The 17,887-nt window shown below is 44.1% G+C and overlaps 10 non-coding genes across 10 annotated transcripts; 5 read left to right on the top strand and 5 right to left on the bottom strand.

The window, feature by feature from the left end:
• The first annotated feature begins 677 nt into the window (after nucleotides 1–677).
• TRNAD-GUC lies at nucleotides 678–749 on the top strand. Its single transcript has one exon. It is a non-coding gene; the product is annotated as a tRNA-Asp (tRNA).
• A 1,436-nt stretch (nucleotides 750–2,185) lies between these two features.
• TRNAN-GUU lies at nucleotides 2,186–2,259 on the bottom strand. The gene has a single exon. It is a non-coding gene; the product is annotated as a tRNA-Asn (tRNA).
• A 2,020-nt stretch (nucleotides 2,260–4,279) lies between these two features.
• On the top strand, nucleotides 4,280–4,351 carry TRNAD-GUC. The gene has a single exon. It is a non-coding gene; the product is annotated as a tRNA-Asp (tRNA).
• Nucleotides 4,352–5,791: 1,440 nt separating this feature from the next.
• TRNAN-GUU lies at nucleotides 5,792–5,865 on the bottom strand. Its single transcript has one exon. It is a non-coding gene; the product is annotated as a tRNA-Asn (tRNA).
• A 1,999-nt stretch (nucleotides 5,866–7,864) lies between these two features.
• On the top strand, nucleotides 7,865–7,936 carry TRNAD-GUC. The gene has a single exon. It is a non-coding gene; the product is annotated as a tRNA-Asp (tRNA).
• A 1,439-nt stretch (nucleotides 7,937–9,375) lies between these two features.
• TRNAN-GUU lies at nucleotides 9,376–9,447 on the bottom strand. Its single transcript has one exon. It is a non-coding gene; the product is annotated as a tRNA-Asn (tRNA).
• A 2,000-nt stretch (nucleotides 9,448–11,447) lies between these two features.
• TRNAD-GUC lies at nucleotides 11,448–11,519 on the top strand. Its single transcript has one exon. It is a non-coding gene; the product is annotated as a tRNA-Asp (tRNA).
• A 1,441-nt stretch (nucleotides 11,520–12,960) lies between these two features.
• TRNAN-GUU lies at nucleotides 12,961–13,034 on the bottom strand. Its single transcript has one exon. It is a non-coding gene; the product is annotated as a tRNA-Asn (tRNA).
• Nucleotides 13,035–15,026: 1,992 nt separating this feature from the next.
• On the top strand, nucleotides 15,027–15,098 carry TRNAD-GUC. Its single transcript has one exon. It is a non-coding gene; the product is annotated as a tRNA-Asp (tRNA).
• A 1,440-nt stretch (nucleotides 15,099–16,538) lies between these two features.
• Nucleotides 16,539–16,612, bottom strand: TRNAN-GUU. The gene has a single exon. It is a non-coding gene; the product is annotated as a tRNA-Asn (tRNA).
• Nucleotides 16,613–17,887: the final 1,275 nt, after the last annotated feature.

A 17,887-nucleotide genomic window follows, 5' to 3' on the forward strand; every position in this document is an offset into this window, starting at 1 on the left:
TTTCCTTTCGCCTGCTTTTTTTGGATGTTCTGGGTTTCCAGGTTTTTTCTTCTCTTTTTTTAGTTAGGCTTGTGCCTGCAGGTTAGCTGCTGTCAGTCACGGCCTGGTAGATGACGTCTCTGCCCTGTCACGGCATGCAGGTCATTGTGTCTTACTTACATTTTGCCCTCCATTGTGAAGCAGTCCTTCTTATGTCTTCTCCATTAGATAGCATCTCATACGGTCACCAGTTTTCATCCTGATGCCACACGTTCTAGAACTTAACATTACCTGATGTCACACATTCTAGAACTCAACATTACTTTCTTCTCGGCCGTTTCCTTAGTATCAGAAGCACTTAAGACATGGACAGAGCAGCTTCAGCGACAAGAGACTCTCTTCAGTTAGAACAGTCATTCATTCAGCTGAAGGCCGAGAGACGCCCTGAATTCAAAACATTTATTTCCCTCCCTTTTGGCCGATAGCTCATTTTCAGTGCAGCGTCGCAGGTGAGTTTCAAGTGCAGCAACTCTTCCCCACATGTAGCTATGAATAATTAATTCGCTGGCAGATTACCTCACTTTAGTCAGTAAAAGGAGAATGAGCTATGTGGTTTGAAGCTGCTGATGTCAAAGCACCATTTGAAACAGCATTAGAAAGAATTATCTGCCACTGCAGAGCAGCGCCGCTGAGTGTCTTCCTCGTTAGTATAGTGGTGAGTATCCCCGCCTGTCACGCGGGAGACCGGGGTTCGATTCCCCGACGGGGAGCATGCGATTCCTTTTTGGTTTGTTTGTCATCAGAGCACTGGATCATACCTGTGAACTATTAATAACCTATTAATAGCTATAGCAACTATTAATTTCTATGGTACGTGGTTCGATTCTGACAAACCTTCTTTAGTGACTGCATTAGATGGAGCGAGCGACTTAACCAGACTCACCAATGGGGCATTTTTGTTTGGTTTGACTCCTTAACTGAAATTTCCTTTCTGAAATTTGAACTCAAATGTATTATCCTTAGTTTCGTATAATTATTATTAGCAATCCTTGTAATTACCTAATTTGTCTGTTTTTGAAGTTTAGTTTTTGTATAAATTTGTATTAGTTTTTGTATAATTATTAGTTGAAGTCTTCTGTATGTACCTAGTTTGTCTGTTTTTGGAGCTTTTCTCCCCAGGACTCCATTGAAAATGGGTTCTTTTGGCCCAATGGACTATCCTGGTAAACCAACTGCAAATAAATAAAATAAAATAAATTAACAGTCCCCTTGACCGCAGGCCTAGTAACTAGCTGCCAGCCCGTTGCCACGAGCTTCCTGCTTTCTATCACTGCTTTTCAGCAGTGGGCACAGCACAGATTTCCAGATAGTCAGACCCTACCTGTAGTGCTGTAGCCAGACTTAGTATAAAGGGTAAGGTGTAGCTCAGAAACTTGAAAGATTGCTGTTTTTGACATATTTCTCCTACCGGGTCTCTCACTTGGTGACCTCTCTAAACAAGTTGTCCACGCTGTTCAGCGTACTTTAAATGCATTCATTAATTACTGCAAATGCCGTGTATTCTGTTTATTTTGCAGCGTGCTACACTGTACACTTCTTGCACATGGAAACTAACTCCGAGCTATCTGTCGCATAAGTTTGAGCCGAGGAAGTCAATTCTGCAAAGAGTCAATAGACCAGCGCACGCCCACGTGCGTGTATGTGGGCGGGCGTGTGTCTGGGTACACATATAAATCTATCAGCCTATCTGCCTCTCCATCCATAGCGATCGCTATATGTATGTATAGATAGCTAGATGGATAGATAGACAGGCAGATAGCTAGCTAGCTGTCTAGCTTGCCAGAGACAGAGCAAGATGTTTGAGATACCTTTTAATGCGCTCTAGACTGCTTCAGATAAACTACTTCAATTGGGAAAATCCTGCTCTGTTGTGCGGCAGTATATCAGCTGATGTAAGGACTGCAAGGTCACAGAAACAACTGTCAGCATTTTGTCGATTACATTTCAAATGTGTCTAAATGCACAGATGAAAGTACTTTAAAAGAAGACAGCTGCTCTTTTAGCAACCTGTTTTCAAGTTGGTAGGTGGCCATAAGGCCTCTGGCAGGTAGCCCAACCCAGTTTCCTCAGTGCCCCAAAGTACGGTCTGGAAAAGCAGCTTATTAACAGGTCAGAACCTGAGGTCTCTTGCAGTAGCAAGAAGCAGCGTCCCTGGGTGGGCTTGAACCACCAACCTTTCGGTTAACAGCCGAACGCGCTAACCGATTGCGCCACAGAGACATTAGCCCGACTGCTGCAAAAGTACAACAAAAAGGGAAACCTGCCCATCGAGCTGCAAATTCTAAAGCCAGAGACTGAAATAGTGTAAAATATTGTCATCCCCTTGGAGATGCTATGACTAAGCTCTGTGTTAATACCATGGGAAAAATGTCTGATGTGCGTTTTATACTCTGTCTCCTTAAAAACAAGTTAAGAGGTATTACAGTAAGACTAACGGCAGAGGTTGAGTGAGTTAGTGCATCCACAGATGGCTGTCACCTTTTGGTGGGCAAAATATGGTACGCAGCAGGTGAGAAGATGTGGTGTGTATTGACTGAAAAGGAAAATGTAAGGCAGAGTAAGAGCAAATGGGGTTAAAGTCAAAGTGCTAGCACAGCATGCGGGTGTTTGCTTTCTCTGAGAGTTGATGACTGAAAAGGAAAATGTAAGGCAGAGTAAGAGCAAATGGGGCTAAAGTCAAAGTGCTAGCGCAGACGCAGGTGTTTGCTTTCTCTGAGAGTTGATGACATCCTGGGTGCCACAGCACATCAGCTAAGCCAGTACACGATGGTGCTGTCAGCATCCCAGGCTTGACACCCCCCGCCACACTTTGATTTGCCTTGCAGCAAGCAGTCTGGAGGCCACACTGGAGAAGAAAGAGGTGTAAAAAGAGAAACTGATGTGACGTGGAAGGGCAGCAGGAAGAAACTCAAGAAAGTGGCTGATAGGTGCTGTCCACACTGGCTCGCCCTCCCTGGGAACAGATGTACTTCTGGTGAGATCTCCTTATGTAGAGCATCCTTTCCAGTACAGTCCTGGGGACAAAGGAGGAAGCACTGCAAGACAAAACACCATAAGCGGGCAGGCTGACATGCATAAGAAACCTGGAGCTTAAAATCCTAAGACAGCCCGAGGAAAAGTTTAAAAGAGTAACCCTGAGCTAAAGCATTGCTTTTTGGGTATGCTAATCAGCTAATGGGTGATATTTCATTTTTTTGTCTTTTTTGTCAGTTTTCTAATTAAAGAGATTCACCGCTGAGCAGACGTGATGCTTGAGCAGAAGGGGCGATCTGCTTATTCGACAAACTGCAAAGAGTAACCACCGTAAACCAAACTTGTTCTACCAGCTCATTAGCATACCCAAAATTCCATGCTTCGCCGTACTTTTTTTCCTACTTGTAATTCTCTCTTTGTCACCAAACGGATTTGGAAACAGATGGTGTTGTGACTCAGCACAGACGTCATCCCACTCTTCTTCATTTTTGAAACACTGCTGAGTTTCTAGGCCGCCGTAATCTTAACAGACTCCCCTTGTCTTATCAGAAAAGATGCAGCAGCTGCAGGCTTTCCTTTCGCCTGCTTTTTTTTTTTTTTTTTTTTTTTTTTGCATGTTCTGGGTTTCCAGGTTTTTTCTTCTTTTTCTTTAGTTAGGCTTGTGCCTGCAGGTTAGCTGCTATCAGTCACGGCCTGGTAGATGACGTCTCTGCCCTGTCACGGCATGCAGGTCATTGTGTCTTACTTACATTTTGCCCTCCATTGTGAAGCAGTCCTTCTGATGTCTTCTCCATTAGATAGCATCTCATACGGTCACCAGTTTTCATCCTGATGCCACACGTTCTAGAACTTAACATTACCTGATGTCACACTTTCTAGAACTCAACATTACATTCTTCTCGGCCGTTTCCTTAGTATCAGAAGCACTTAAGACATGGACAGAGCAGCTTCAGAGACAAGAGACTCTCTTCAGTTAGAACAGCCATTCATTCAGCTGAAGGCCGGGAGACGCCCTGAATTCAAAACATTTATTTCCCTCCCTTTTGGCCGATAGCTCATTTTCAGTGCAGCGTCGCAGGTGAGTTTCAAGTGCAGCAACTCTTCCCCACACGTAGCTATGAATAATTAATTCGCTGGCAGATTACCTCACTTTAGTCAGTAAAAGGAGAATGAGCTATGTGGTTTGAAGCTGCTGATGTCAAAACACCATTTGAAACAGCATTAGAAAGAATTATCTGCCACTGCAGAGTAGCGCAGCCGAGTGTCTTCCTCGTTAGTATAGTGGTGAGTATCCCCGCCTGTCACGCGGGAGACCGGGGTTCGATTCCCCGACGGGGAGCATGCGATTCCTTTTTGGTTTGTTTGTCATCAGAGCACTGGATCATACCTGTGAACTATTAATAACCTATTAATAGCTATAGCAACTATTAATTTCTATGGTACGTGGTTCGATTCTGACAAACCTTCTTTAGTGACTGCATTAGATGGAGCGAGCGACTTAACCAGACTCACCAATGGGGCATTTTTGTTTGGTTTGACTCCTTAACTGAAATTTCCTTTCTGAAATTTGAACTCAAATGTATTATCCTTAGTTTCGTATAATTATTATTAGCAATCCTTGTAATTACCTAATTTGTCTGTTTTTGAAGTTTAGTTTTTGTATAAATTTGTATTAGTTTTTGTATAATTATTAGTTGAAGTCTTCTGTATGTACCTAGTTTGTCTGTTTTTGGAGCTTTTCTCCCCAGGACTCCATTGAAAATGGGTTCTTTTGGCCCAATGGACTATCCTGGTAAACCAACTGCAAATAAATAAAATAAAATAAATTAACAGTCCCCTTGACCGCAGGCCTAGTAACTAGCTGCCAGCCCGTTGCCACGAGCTTCCTGCTTTCTATCACTGCTTTTCAGCAGTGGGCACAGCACAGATTTCCAGATAGTCAGACCCTACCTGTAGTGCTGTAGCCAGACTTAGTATAAAGGGTAAGGTGTAGCTCAGAAACTTGAAAGATTGCTGTTTTTGACATATTTCTCCTACCGGGTCTCTCACTTGGTGACCTCTCTAAACAAGTTGTCCACGCTGTTCAGCGTACTTTAAATGCATTCATTAATTACTGCAAATGCCGTGTATTCTGTTTATTTTGCAGCGTGCTACACTGTACACTTCTTGCACATGGAAACTAACTTCGAGCTATCTGTCGCAGAAGTTTGAGCCGAGGAAGTCAATTCTGCAAAGAGTCAATAGACCAGCGCACGCCCGCGTGCGTGTATGCGGGCGGGCGTGTGTGTGTCTGGGTACACATATAAATCTATCAGCCTATCTGCCTCTCCATCCATAGCGATCGCTATATGTATGTATAGATAGCTAGATGGATAGATAGACAGGCAGATAGCTAGCTAGCTGTCTAGCTTGCCAGAGACAGAGCAAGATGTTTGAGATACCTTTTAATGCGCTCTAGACTGCTTCAGATAAACTACTTCAATTGGGAAAATCCTGCTCTGTTGTGCGGCAGTATATCAGCTGATGTAAGGACTGCAAGGTCACAGAAACAACTGTCAGCATTTTGTCGATTACATTTCAAATGTGTCTAAATGCACAGATGAAAGTACTTTAAAAGAAGACAGCTGCTCTTTTAGCAACCTGTTTTCAAGTTGGTAGGTGGCCATAAGGCCTCTGGCAGGTAGCCCAACCCAGTTTCCTCAGTGCCCCAAAGTACGGTCTGGAAAAGCAGCTTATTAACAGGTCAGAACCTGAGGTCTCTTGCAGTAGCAAGAAGCAGCGTCCCTGGGTGGGCTTGAACCACCAACCTTTCGGTTAACAGCCGAACGCGCTAACCGATTGCGCCACAGAGACATTAGCCTGACTGCTGCAAAAGTACAACAAAAAGGGAAACCTGCCCATCGAGCTGCAAATTCAAAAGCCAGAGACTGAAATGGTGTAAAATATTGTCATCCCCTTGGAGATGTTATGACTAAGCTTTGTGTTAATACCGTGGGAAAAATGTCTGATGTGCGTTTTATACTCTGTCTCCTTAAAAACAAGTTAAGAGGTATTACAGTAAGACTAACGGCAGAGGTTGAGTGAGTTAGTGCATCCACAGATGGCTGTCACCTTTTGGTGGGCAAAATATGGTACGCAGCAGGTGAGAAGATGTGGTGTGTATTGACTGAAAAGGAAAATGTAAGGCAGAGTAAGAGCAAATGGGGTTAAAGTCAAAGTGCTAGCACAGCATGCGGGTGTTTGCTTTCTCTGAGAGTTGATGACTGAAAAGGAAAATGTAAGGCAGAGTAAGAGCAAATGGGGCTAAAGTCAAAGTGCTAGCGCAGACGCAGGTGTTTGCTTTCTCTGAGAGTTGATGACATCCTGGGTGCCACAGCACATCAGCTAAGCCAGTACACGATGGTGCTGTCAGCATCCCAGGCTTGACACCCCCCGCCACACTTTGATTTGCCTTGCAGCAAGCAGTCTGGAGGCCACACTGGAGAAGAAAGAGGTGTAAAAAGAGAAACTGATGTGTCGTGGAAGGGCAGCAGGAAGAAACTCAAGAAAGTGGCTGATAGGTGCTGTCCACACTGGCTCGCCCTCCCTGGGAACAGATGTACTTCTGGTGAGATCTCCTTATGTAGAGCATCCTTTCCAGTACAGTCCTGGGGACAAAGGAGGAAGCACTGCAAGACAAAACACCATAAGCGGGCAGGCTGACATGCATAAGAAACCTGGAGCTTAAAATCCTAAGACAGCCCGAGGAAAAGTTTAAAAGAGTAACCCTGAGCTAAAGCATTGCTTTTTGGGTATGCTAATCAGCTAATGGGTGATATTTCATTTTTTTGTCTTTTTTGTCAGTTTTCTAATTAAAGAGATTCACCGCTGAGCAGACGTGATGCTTGAGCAGAAGGGGCGATCTGCTTATTCGACAAACTGCAAAGAGTAACCACCGTAAACCAAACTTGTTCTACCAGCTCATTAGCATACCCAAAATTCCATGCTTCACCGTACTTTTTTTCCTACTTGTAATTCTCTCTTTGTCACCAAACGGATTTGGAAACAGATGGTGTTGTGACTCAGCACAGACGTCATCCCACTCTTCTTCATTTTTGAAACACTGCTGAGTTTCTAGGCCGCCGTAATCTTAACAGACTCCCCTTGTCTTATCAGAGGAGATCCAGCAGCTGCAGGCTTTCCTTTCGCCTGCTTTTTTTGGATGTTCTGGGTTTCCAGGTTTTTTCTTCTTTTTTTAGTTAGGCTTGTGCCTGCAGGTTAGCTGCTATCAGTCACGGCCTGGTAGATGACGTCTCTGCCCTGTCACGGCATGCAGGTCATTGTGTCTTACTTACATTTTGCCCTCCATTGTGAAGCAGTCCTTCTGATGTCTTCTCCATTAGATAGCATCTCATACGGTCACCAGTTTTCATCCTGATGCCACACGTTCTAGAACTTAACATTACCTGATGTCACACTTTCTAGAACTCAACATTACATTCTTCTCGGCCGTTTCCTTAGTATCAGAAGCACTTAAGACATGGACAGAGCAGCTTCAGAGACAAGAGACTCTCTTCAGTTAGAACAGCCATTCATTCAGCTGAAGGCCGGGAGACGCCCTGAATTCAAAACATTTATTTCCCTCCCTTTTGGCCGATAGCTCATTTTCAGTGCAGCGTCGCAGGTGAGTTTCAAGTGCAGCAACTCTTCCCCACACGTAGCTATGAATAATTAATTCGCTGGCAGATTACCTCACTTTAGTCAGTAAAAGGAGAATGAGCTATGTGGTTTGAAGCTGCTGATGTCAAAACACCATTTGAAACAGCATTAGAAAGAATTATCTGCCACTGCAGAGTAGCGCAGCCGAGTGTCTTCCTCGTTAGTATAGTGGTGAGTATCCCCGCCTGTCACGCAGGAGACCGGGGTTCGATTCCCCGACGGGGAGCATGCGATTCCTTTTTGGTTTGTTTGTCATCAGAGCACTGGATCATACCTGTGAACTATTAATAACCTATTAATAGCTATAGCAACTATTAATTTCTATGGTACGTGGTTCGATTCTGACAAACCTTCTTTAGTGACTGCATTAGATGGAGCGAGCGACTTAACCAGACTCACCAATGGGGCATTTTTGTTTGGTTTGACTCCTTAACTGAAATTTCCTTTCTGAAATTTGAACTCAAATGTATTATCCTTAGTTTCGTATAATTATTATTAGCAATCCTTGTAATTACCTAATTTGTCTGTTTTGAAGTTTAGTTTTTGTATAAATTTGTATTAGTTTTTGTATAATTATTAGTTGAAGTCTTCTGTATGTACCTAGTTTGTCTGTTTTTGGAGCTTTTCTCCCCAGGACTCCATTGAAAATGGGTTCTTTTGGCCCAATGGACTATCCTGGTAAACCAACTGCAAATAAATAAAATAAAATAAATTAACAGTCCCCTTGACCGCAGGCCTAGTAACTAGCTGCCAGCCCGTTGCCACGAGCTTCCTGCTTTCTATCACTGCTTTTCAGCAGTGGGCACAGCACAGATTTCCAGATAGTCAGACCCTACCTGTAGTGCTGTAGCCAGACTTAGTATAAAGGGTAAGGTGTAGCTCAGAAACTTGAAAGATTGCTGTTTTTGACATATTTCTCCTACCGGGTCTCTCACTTGGTGACCTCTCTAAACAAGTTGTCCACGCTGTTCAGCGTACTTTAAATGCATTCATTAATTACTGCAAATGCCGTGTATTCTGTTTATTTTGCAGCGTGCTACACTGTACACTTCTTGCACATGGAAACTAACTTCGAGCTATCTGTCGCAGAAGTTTGAGCCGAGGAAGTCAATTCTGCAAAGAGTCAATAGACCAGCGCACGCCCGCGTGCGTGTATGCGGGCGGGCGTGTGTGTGTCTGGGTACACATATAAATCTATCAGCCTATCTGCCTCTCCATCCATAGCGATCGCTATATGTATGTATAGATAGCTAGATGGATAGATAGACAGGCAGATAGCTAGCTAGCTGTCTAGCTTGCCAGAGACAGAGCAAGATGTTTGAGATACCTTTTAATGCGCTCTAGACTGCTTCAGATAAACTACTTCAATTGGGAAAATCCTGCTCTGTTGTGCGGCAGTATATCAGCTGATGTAAGGACTGCAAGGTCACAGAAACAACTGTCAGCATTTTGTCGATTACATTTCAAATGTGTCTAAATGCACAGATGAAAGTACTTTAAAAGAAGACAGCTGCTCTTTTAGCAACCTGTTTTCAAGTTGGTAGGTGGCCATAAGGCCTCTGGCAGGTAGCCCAACCCAGTTTCCTCAGTGCCCCAAAGTACGGTCTGGAAAAGCAGCTTATTAACAGGTCAGAACCTGAGGTCTCTTGCAGTAGCAAGAAGCAGCGTCCCTGGGTGGGCTTGAACCACCAACCTTTCGGTTAACAGCCGAACGCTAACCGATTGCGCCACAGAGACGTTAGCCCGACTGCTGCAAAAGTACAACAAAAAGGGAAACCTGCCCATCGAGCTGCAAATTCTAAAGCCAGAGACTGAAATAGTGTAAAATATTGTCATCCCCTTGGAGATGCTATGACTAAGCTCTGTGTTAATACCATGGGAAAAATGTCTGATGTGCGTTTTATACTCTGTCTCCTTAAAAACAAGTTAAGAGGTATTACAGTAAGACTAACGGCAGAGGTTGAGTGAGTTAGTGCATCCACAGATGGCTGTCACCTTTTGGTGGGCAAAATATGGTACGCAGCAGGTGAGAAGATGTGGTGTGTATTGACTGAAAAGGAAAATGTAAGGCAGAGTAAGAGCAAATGGGGTTAAAGTCAAAGTGCTAGCACAGCATGCGGGTGTTTGCTTTCTCTGAGAGTTGATGACTGAAAAGGAAAATGTAAGGCAGAGTAAGAGCAAATGGGGCTAAAGTCAAAGTGCTAGCGCAGACGCAGGTGTTTGCTTTCTCTGAGAGTTGATGACATCCTGGGTGCCACAGCACATCAGCTAAGCCAGTACACGATGGTGCTGTCAGCATCCCAGGCTTGACACCCCCCGCCACACTTTGATTTGCCTTGCAGCAAGCAGTCTGGAGGCCACACTGGAGAAGAAAGAGGTGTAAAAAGAGAAACTGATGTGGCGTGGAAGGGCAGCAGGAAGAAACTCAAGAAAGTGGCTGATAGGTGCTGTCCACACTGGCTCGCCCTCCCTGGGAACAGATGTACTTCTGGTGAGATCTCCTTATGTAGAGCATCCTTTCCAGTACAGTCCTGGGGACAAAGGAGGAAGCACTGCAAGACAAAACACCATAAGCGGGCAGGCTGACATGCATAAGAAACCTGGAGCTTAAAATCCTAAGACAGCCCGAGGAAAAGTTTAAAAGAGTAACCCTGAGCTAAAGCATTGCTTTTTGGGTATGCTAATCAGCTAATGGGTGATATTTCATTTTTTGTCTTTTTTGTCAGTTTTCTAATTAAAGAGATTCACCGCTGAGCAGACGTGATGCTTGAGCAGAAGGGGCGATCTGCTTATTCGACAAACTGCAAAGAGTAACCACCGTAAACCAAACTTGTTCTACCAGCTCATTAGCATACCCAAAATTCCATGCTTCACCGTACTTTTTTTCCTACTTGTAATTCTCTCTTTGTCACCAAACGGATTTGGAAACAGATGGCGTTGTGACTCAGCACAGACGTCATCCCACTCTTCTTCATTTTTGAAACACTGCTGAGTTTCTAGGCCGCCGTAATCTTAACAGACTCCCCTTGTCTTATCAGAGGAGATCCAGCAGCTGCAGGCTTTCCTTTCGCCTGCTTTTTTTGGATGTTCTGGGTTTCCAGGTTTTTTCTTCTCTTTTTTTAGTTAGGCTTGTGCCTGCAGGTTAGCTGCTGTCAGTCACGGCCTGGTAGATGACGTCTCTGCCCTGTCACGGCATGCAGGTCATTGTGTCTTACTTACATTTTGCCCTCCATTGTGAAGCAGTCCTTCTTATGTCTTCTCCATTAGATAGCATCTCATACGGTCACCAGTTTTCATCCTGATGCCACACGTTCTAGAACTTAACATTACCTGATGTCACACATTCTAGAACTCAACATTACTTTCTTCTCGGCCGTTTCCTTAGTATCAGAAGCACTTAAGACATGGACAGAGCAGCTTCAGCGACAAGAGACTCTCTTCAGTTAGAACAGTCATTCATTCAGCTGAAGGCCGAGAGACGCCCTGAATTCAAAACATTTATTTCCCTCCCTTTTGGCCGATAGCTCATTTTCAGTGCAGCGTCGCAGGTGAGTTTCAAGTGCAGCAACTCTTCCCCACATGTAGCTATGAATAATTAATTCGCTGGCAGATTACCTCACTTTAGTCAGTAAAAGGAGAATGAGCTATGTGGTTTGAAGCTGCTGATGTCAAAGCACCATTTGAAACAGCATTAGAAAGAATTATCTGCCACTGCAGAGCAGCGCCGCTGAGTGTCTTCCTCGTTAGTATAGTGGTGAGTATCCCCGCCTGTCACGCAGGAGACCGGGGTTCGATTCCCCGACGGGGAGCATGCGATTCCTTTTTGGTTTGTTTGTCATCAGAGCACTGGATCATACCTGTGAACTATTAATAACCTATTAATAGCTATAGCAACTATTAATTTCTATGGTACGTGGTTCGATTCTGACAAACCTTCTTTAGTGACTGCATTAGATGGAGCGAGCGACTTAACCAGACTCACCAATGGGGCATTTTTGTTTGGTTTGACTCCTTAACTGAAATTTCCTTTCTGAAATTTGAACTCAAATGTATTATCCTTAGTTTCGTATAATTATTATTAGCAATCCTTGTAATTACCTAATTTGTCTGTTTTTGAAGTTTAGTTTTTGTATAAATTTGTATTAGTTTTTGTATAATTATTAGTTGAAGTCTTCTGTATGTACCTAGTTTGTCTGTTTTTGGAGCTTTTCTCCCCAGGACTCCATTGAAAATGGGTTCTTTTGGCCCAATGGACTATCCTGGTAAACCAACTGCAAATAAATAAAATAAAATAAATTAACAGTCCCCTTGACCGCAGGCCTAGTAACTAGCTGCCAGCCCAGCCCGTTGCCACGAGCTTCCTGCTTTCTATCACTGCTTTTCAGCAGTGGGCACAGCACAGATTTCCAGATAGTCAGACCCTACCTGTAGTGCTGTAGCCAGACTTAGTATAAAGGGTAAGGTGTAGCTCAGAAACTTGAAAGATTGCTGTTTTTGACATATTTCTCCTACCGGGTCTCTCACTTGGTGACCTCTCTAAACAAGTTGTCCACGCTGTTCAGCGTACTTTAAATGCATTCATTAATTACTGCAAATGCCGTGTATTCTGTTTATTTTGCAGCGTGCTACACTGTACACTTCTTGCACATGGAAACTAACTTCGAGCTATCTGTCGCAGAAGTTTGAGCCGAGGAAGTCAATTCTGCAAAGAGTCAATAGACCAGCGCACGCCCGCGTGCGTGTATGCGGGCGTGTGTGTGTCTGGGTACACATATAAATCTATCAGCCTATCTGCCTCTCCATCCATAGCGATCGCTATATGTATGTATAGATAGCTAGATGGATAGATAGACAGGCAGATAGCTAGCTAGCTGTCTAGCTTGCCAGAGACAGAGCAAGATGTTTGAGATACCTTTTAATGCGCTCTAGACTGCTTCAGATAAACTACTTCAATTGGGAAAATCCTGCTCTGTTGTGCGGCAGTATATCAGCTGATGTAAGGACTGCAAGGTCACAGAAACAACTGTCAGCATTTTGTCGATTACATTTCAAATGTGTCTAAATGCACAGATGAAAGTACTTTAAAAGAAGACAGCTGCTCTTTTAGCAACCTGTTTTCAAGTTGGTAGGTGGCCATAAGGCCTCTGGCAGGTAGCCCAACCCAGTTTCCTCAGTGCCCCAAAGTACGGTCTGGAAAAGCAGCTTATTAACAGGTCAGAACCTGAGGTCTCTTGCAGTAGCAAGAAGCAGCGTCCCTGGGTGGGCTTGAACCACCAACCTTTCGGTTAACAGCCGAACACGCTAACCGATTGCGCCACAGAGACATTAGCCCGACTGCTGCAAAAGTACAACAAAAAGGGAAACCTGCCCATCGAGCTGCAAATTCTAAAGCCAGAGACTGAAATAGTGTAAAATATTGTCATCCCCTTGGAGATGCTATGACTAAGCTCTGTGTTAATACCATGGGAAAAATGTCTGATGTGCGTTTTATACTCTGTCTCCTTAAAAACAAGTTAAGAGGTATTACAGTAAGACTAACGGCAGAGGTTGAGTGAGTTAGTGCATCCACAGATGGCTGTCACCTTTTGGTGGGCAAAATATGGTACGCAGCAGGTGAGAAGATGTGGTGTGTATTGACTGAAAAGGAAAATGTAAGGCAGAGTAAGAGCAAATGGGGTTAAAGTCAAAGTGCTAGCACAGCATGCGGGTGTTTGCTTTCTCTGAGAGTTGATGACTGAAAAGGAAAATGTAAGGCAGAGTAAGAGCGTAAAGTCAAAGTGCTAGCGCAGACGCAGGTGTTTGCTTTCTCTGAGAGTTGATGACATCCTGGGTGCCACAGCACATCAGCTAAGCCAGTACACGATGGTGCTGTCAGCATCCCAGGCTTGACACCCCCCGCCACACTTTGATTTGCCTTGCAGCAAGCAGTCTGGAGGCCACACTGGAGAAGAAAGAGGTGTAAACAGAGAAACTGATGTGACGTGGAAGGGCAGCAGGAAGAAACTCAAGAAAGTGGCTGATAGGTGCTGTCCACACTGGCTCGCCCTCCCTGGGAACAGATGTACTTCTGGTGAGATCTCCTTATGTAGAGCATCCTTTCCAGTACAGTCCTGGGGACAAAGGAGGAAGCACTGCAAGACAAAACACCATAAGCGGGCAGGCTGACATGCATAAGAAACCTGGAGCTTAAAATCCTAAGACAGCCCGAGGAAAAGTTTAAAAGTGTAACCCTGAGCTAAAGCATTGCTTTTTGGGTATGCTAATCAGCTAATGGGTGATATTTCATTTTTTGTCTTTTTTGTCAGTTTTCTAATTAAAGAGATTCACCGCTGAGCAGACGTGATGCTTGAGCAGAAGGGGCGATCTGCTTATTCGACAAACTGCAAAGAGTAACCACCGTAAACCAAACTTGTTCTACCAGCTCATTAGCATACCCAAAATTCCATGCTTCACCGTACTTTTTTTCCTACTTGTAATTCTCTCTTTGTCACCAAACGGATTTGGAAACAGATGGCGTTGTGACTCAGCACAGACGTCATCCCACTCTTCTTCATTTTTGAAACACTGCTGAGTTTCTAGGCCGCCGTAATCTTAACAGACTCCCCTTGTCTTATCAGAGGAGATCCAGCAGCTGCAGGCTTTCCTTTCGCCTGCTTTTTTTGGATGTTCTGGGTTTCCAGGTTTTTTCTTCTTTTTCTTTAGTTAGGCTTGTGCCTGCAGGTTAGCTGCTATCAGTCACGGCCTGGTAGATGACGTCTCTGCCCTGTCACGGCATGCAGGTCATTGTGTCTTACTTACATTTTGCCCTCCATTGTGAAGCAGTCCTTCTGATGTCTTCTCCATTAGATAGCATCTCATACGGTCACCAGTTTTCATCCTGATGCCACACGTTCTAGAACTTAACATTACCTGATGTCACACTTTCTAGAACTCAACATTACATTCTTCTCGGCCGTTTCCTTAGTATCAGAAGCACTTAAGACATGGACAGAGCAGCTTCAGAGACAAGAGACTCTCTTCAGTTAGAACAGCCATTCATTCAGCTGAAGGCCGGGAGACGCCCTGAATTCAAAACATTTATTTCCCTCCCTTTTGGCCGATAGCTCATTTTCAGTGCAGCGTCGCAGGTGAGTTTCAAGTGCAGCAACTCTTCCCCACACGTAGCTATGAATAATTAATTCGCTGGCAGATTACCTCACTTTAGTCAGTAAAAGGAGAATGAGCTATGTGGTTTGAAGCTGCTGATGTCAAAACACCATTTGAAACAGCATTAGAAAGAATTATCTGCCACTGCAGAGTAGCGCAGCCGAGTGTCTTCCTCGTTAGTATAGTGGTGAGTATCCCCGCCTGTCACGCGGGAGACCGGGGTTCGATTCCCCGACGGGGAGCATGCGATTCCTTTTTGGTTTGTTTGTCATCAGAGCACTGGATCATACCTGTGAACTATTAATAACCTATTAATAGCTATAGCAACTATTAATTTCTATGGTACGTGGTTCGATTCTGACAAACCTTCTTTAGTGACTGCATTAGATGGAGCGAGCGACTTAACCAGACTCACCAATGGGGCATTTTTGTTTGGTTTGACTCCTTAACTGAAATTTCCTTTCTGAAATTTGAACTCAAATGTATTATCCTTAGTTTCGTATAATTATTATTAGCAATCCTTGTAATTACCTAATTTGTCTGTTTTTGAAGTTTAGTTTTTGTATAAATTTGTATTAGTTTTTGTATAATTATTAGTTGAAGTCTTCTGTATGTACCTAGTTTGTCTGTTTTTGGAGCTTTTCTCCCCAGGACTCCATTGAAAATGGGTTCTTTTGGCCCAATGGACTATCCTGGTAAACCAACTGCAAATAAATAAAATAAAATAAATTAACAGTCCCCTTGACCGCAGGCCTAGTAACTAGCTGCCAGCCCGTTGCCACGAGCTTCCTGCTTTCTATCACTGCTTTTCAGCAGTGGGCACAGCACAGATTTCCAGATAGTCAGACCCTACCTGTAGTGCTGTAGCCAGACTTAGTATAAAGGGTAAGGTGTAGCTCAGAAACTTGAAAGATTGCTGTTTTTGACATATTTCTCCTACCGGGTCTCTCACTTGGTGACCTCTCTAAACAAGTTGTCCACGCTGTTCAGCGTACTTTAAATGCATTCATTAATTACTGCAAATGCCGTGTATTCTGTTTATTTTGCAGCGTGCTACACTGTACACTTCTTGCACATGGAAACTAACTCCGAGCTATCTGTCGCAGAAGTTTGAGCCGAGGAAGTCAATTCTGCAAAGAGTCAATAGACCAGCGCACGCCCGCGTGCGTGTATGCGGGCGGGCGTGTGTGTGTCTGGGTACACATATAAATCTATCAGCCTATCTGCCTCTCCATCCATAGCGATCGCTATATGTATGTATAGATAGCTAGATGGATAGATAGACAGGCAGATAGCTAGCTAGCTGTCTAGCTTGCCAGAGACAGAGCAAGATGTTTGAGATACCTTTTAATGCGCTCTAGACTGCTTCAGATAAACTACTTCAATTGGGAAAATCCTGCTCTGTTGTGCGGCAGTATATCAGCTGATGTAAGGACTGCAAGGTCACAGAAACAACTGTCAGCATTTTGTCGATTACATTTCAAATGTGTCTAAATGCACAGATGAAAGTACTTTAAAAGAAGACAGCTGCTCTTTTAGCAACCTGTTTTCAAGTTGGTAGGTGGCCATAAGGCCTCTGGCAGGTAGCCCAACCCAGTTTCCTCAGTGCCCCAAAGTACGGTCTGGAAAAGCAGCTTATTAACAGGTCAGAACCTGAGGTCTCTTGCAGTAGCAAGAAGCAGCGTCCCTGGGTGGGCTTGAACCACCAACCTTTCGGTTAACAGCCGAACGCGCTAACCGATTGCGCCACAGAGACATTAGCCTGACTGCTGCAAAAGTACAACAAAAAGGGAAACCTGCCCATCGAGCTGCAAATTCAAAAGCCAGAGACTGAAATGGTGTAAAATATTGTCATCCCCTTGGAGATGTTATGACTAAGCTTTGTGTTAATACCGTGGGAAAAATGTCTGATGTGCGTTTTATACTCTGTCTCCTTAAAAACAAGTTAAGAGGTATTACAGTAAGACTAACGGCAGAGGTTGAGTGAGTTAGTGCATCCACAGATGGCTGTCACCTTTTGGTGGGCAAAATATGGTACGCAGCAGGTGAGAAGATGTGGTGTGTATTGACTGAAAAGGAAAATGTAAGGCAGAGTAAGAGCAAATGGGGTTAAAGTCAAAGTGCTAGCACAGCATGCGGGTGTTTGCTTTCTCTGAGAGTTGATGACTGAAAAGGAAAATGTAAGGCAGAGTAAGAGCAAATGGGGTTAAAGTCAAAGTGCTAGCACAGACGCAGGTGTTTGCGTTCTCTGAGAGTTGATGACATCCTGGGTGCCACACCACATCAGCTAAGCCAGTACACGATGGTGCTGTCAGCATCCCAGGCTTGACACCCCCCGCCACACTTTGATTTGCCTTGCAGCAAGCAGTCTCGAGGCCACACTGGAGAAGAAAGAGGTGTAAACACAGAAACTGATGTGACGTGGAAGGGCAGAAGGAAGAAGCTCAAGAAAGTGGCTGATAGGTGCTGTCCACACTGGCTCACCCTCCCTGGGAACAGACGTACTTCTGGTGAGATCTCCTTATGTAGAGCATCCTTTCCAGTACAGTCCTGGGGACAAAGGAGGAAGCACTGCAAGACAAAACACCATAAGCGGGCAGGCTGACATGCATAAGAAACCTGGAGCTTAAAATCCTAAGACAGCCCGAGGAAAAGTTTAAAAGTGTAACCCTGAGCTAAAGCATTGCTTTTTGGGTATGCTAATCAGCTAATGGGTGATATTTCATTTTTTGTCTTTTTTGTCAGTTTTCTAATTAAAGAGATTCACCGCTGAGCAGACGTGATGCTTGAGCAGAAGGGGCGATCTGCTTATTCGACAAACTGCAAAGAGTAACCACCGTAAACCAAACTTGTTCTACCAGCTCATTAGCATACCCAAAATTCCATGCTTCACCGTACTTTTTTTCCTACTTGTAATTCTCTCTTTGTCACCAAACGGATTTGGAAACAGATGGTGTTGTGACTCAGCACAGACGTCATCCCACTCTTCTTCATTTTTGAAACACTGCTGAGTTTCTAGGCCGTAATCTTA

This window comes from Protopterus annectens, chromosome 2.part1, assembly GCF_019279795.1.
Source record: "Protopterus annectens isolate FY-2018-M chromosome 2.part1, PAN1.0, whole genome shotgun sequence".
NCBI classification, from domain to species: Eukaryota; Metazoa; Chordata; order Ceratodontiformes; family Protopteridae; genus Protopterus; species Protopterus annectens.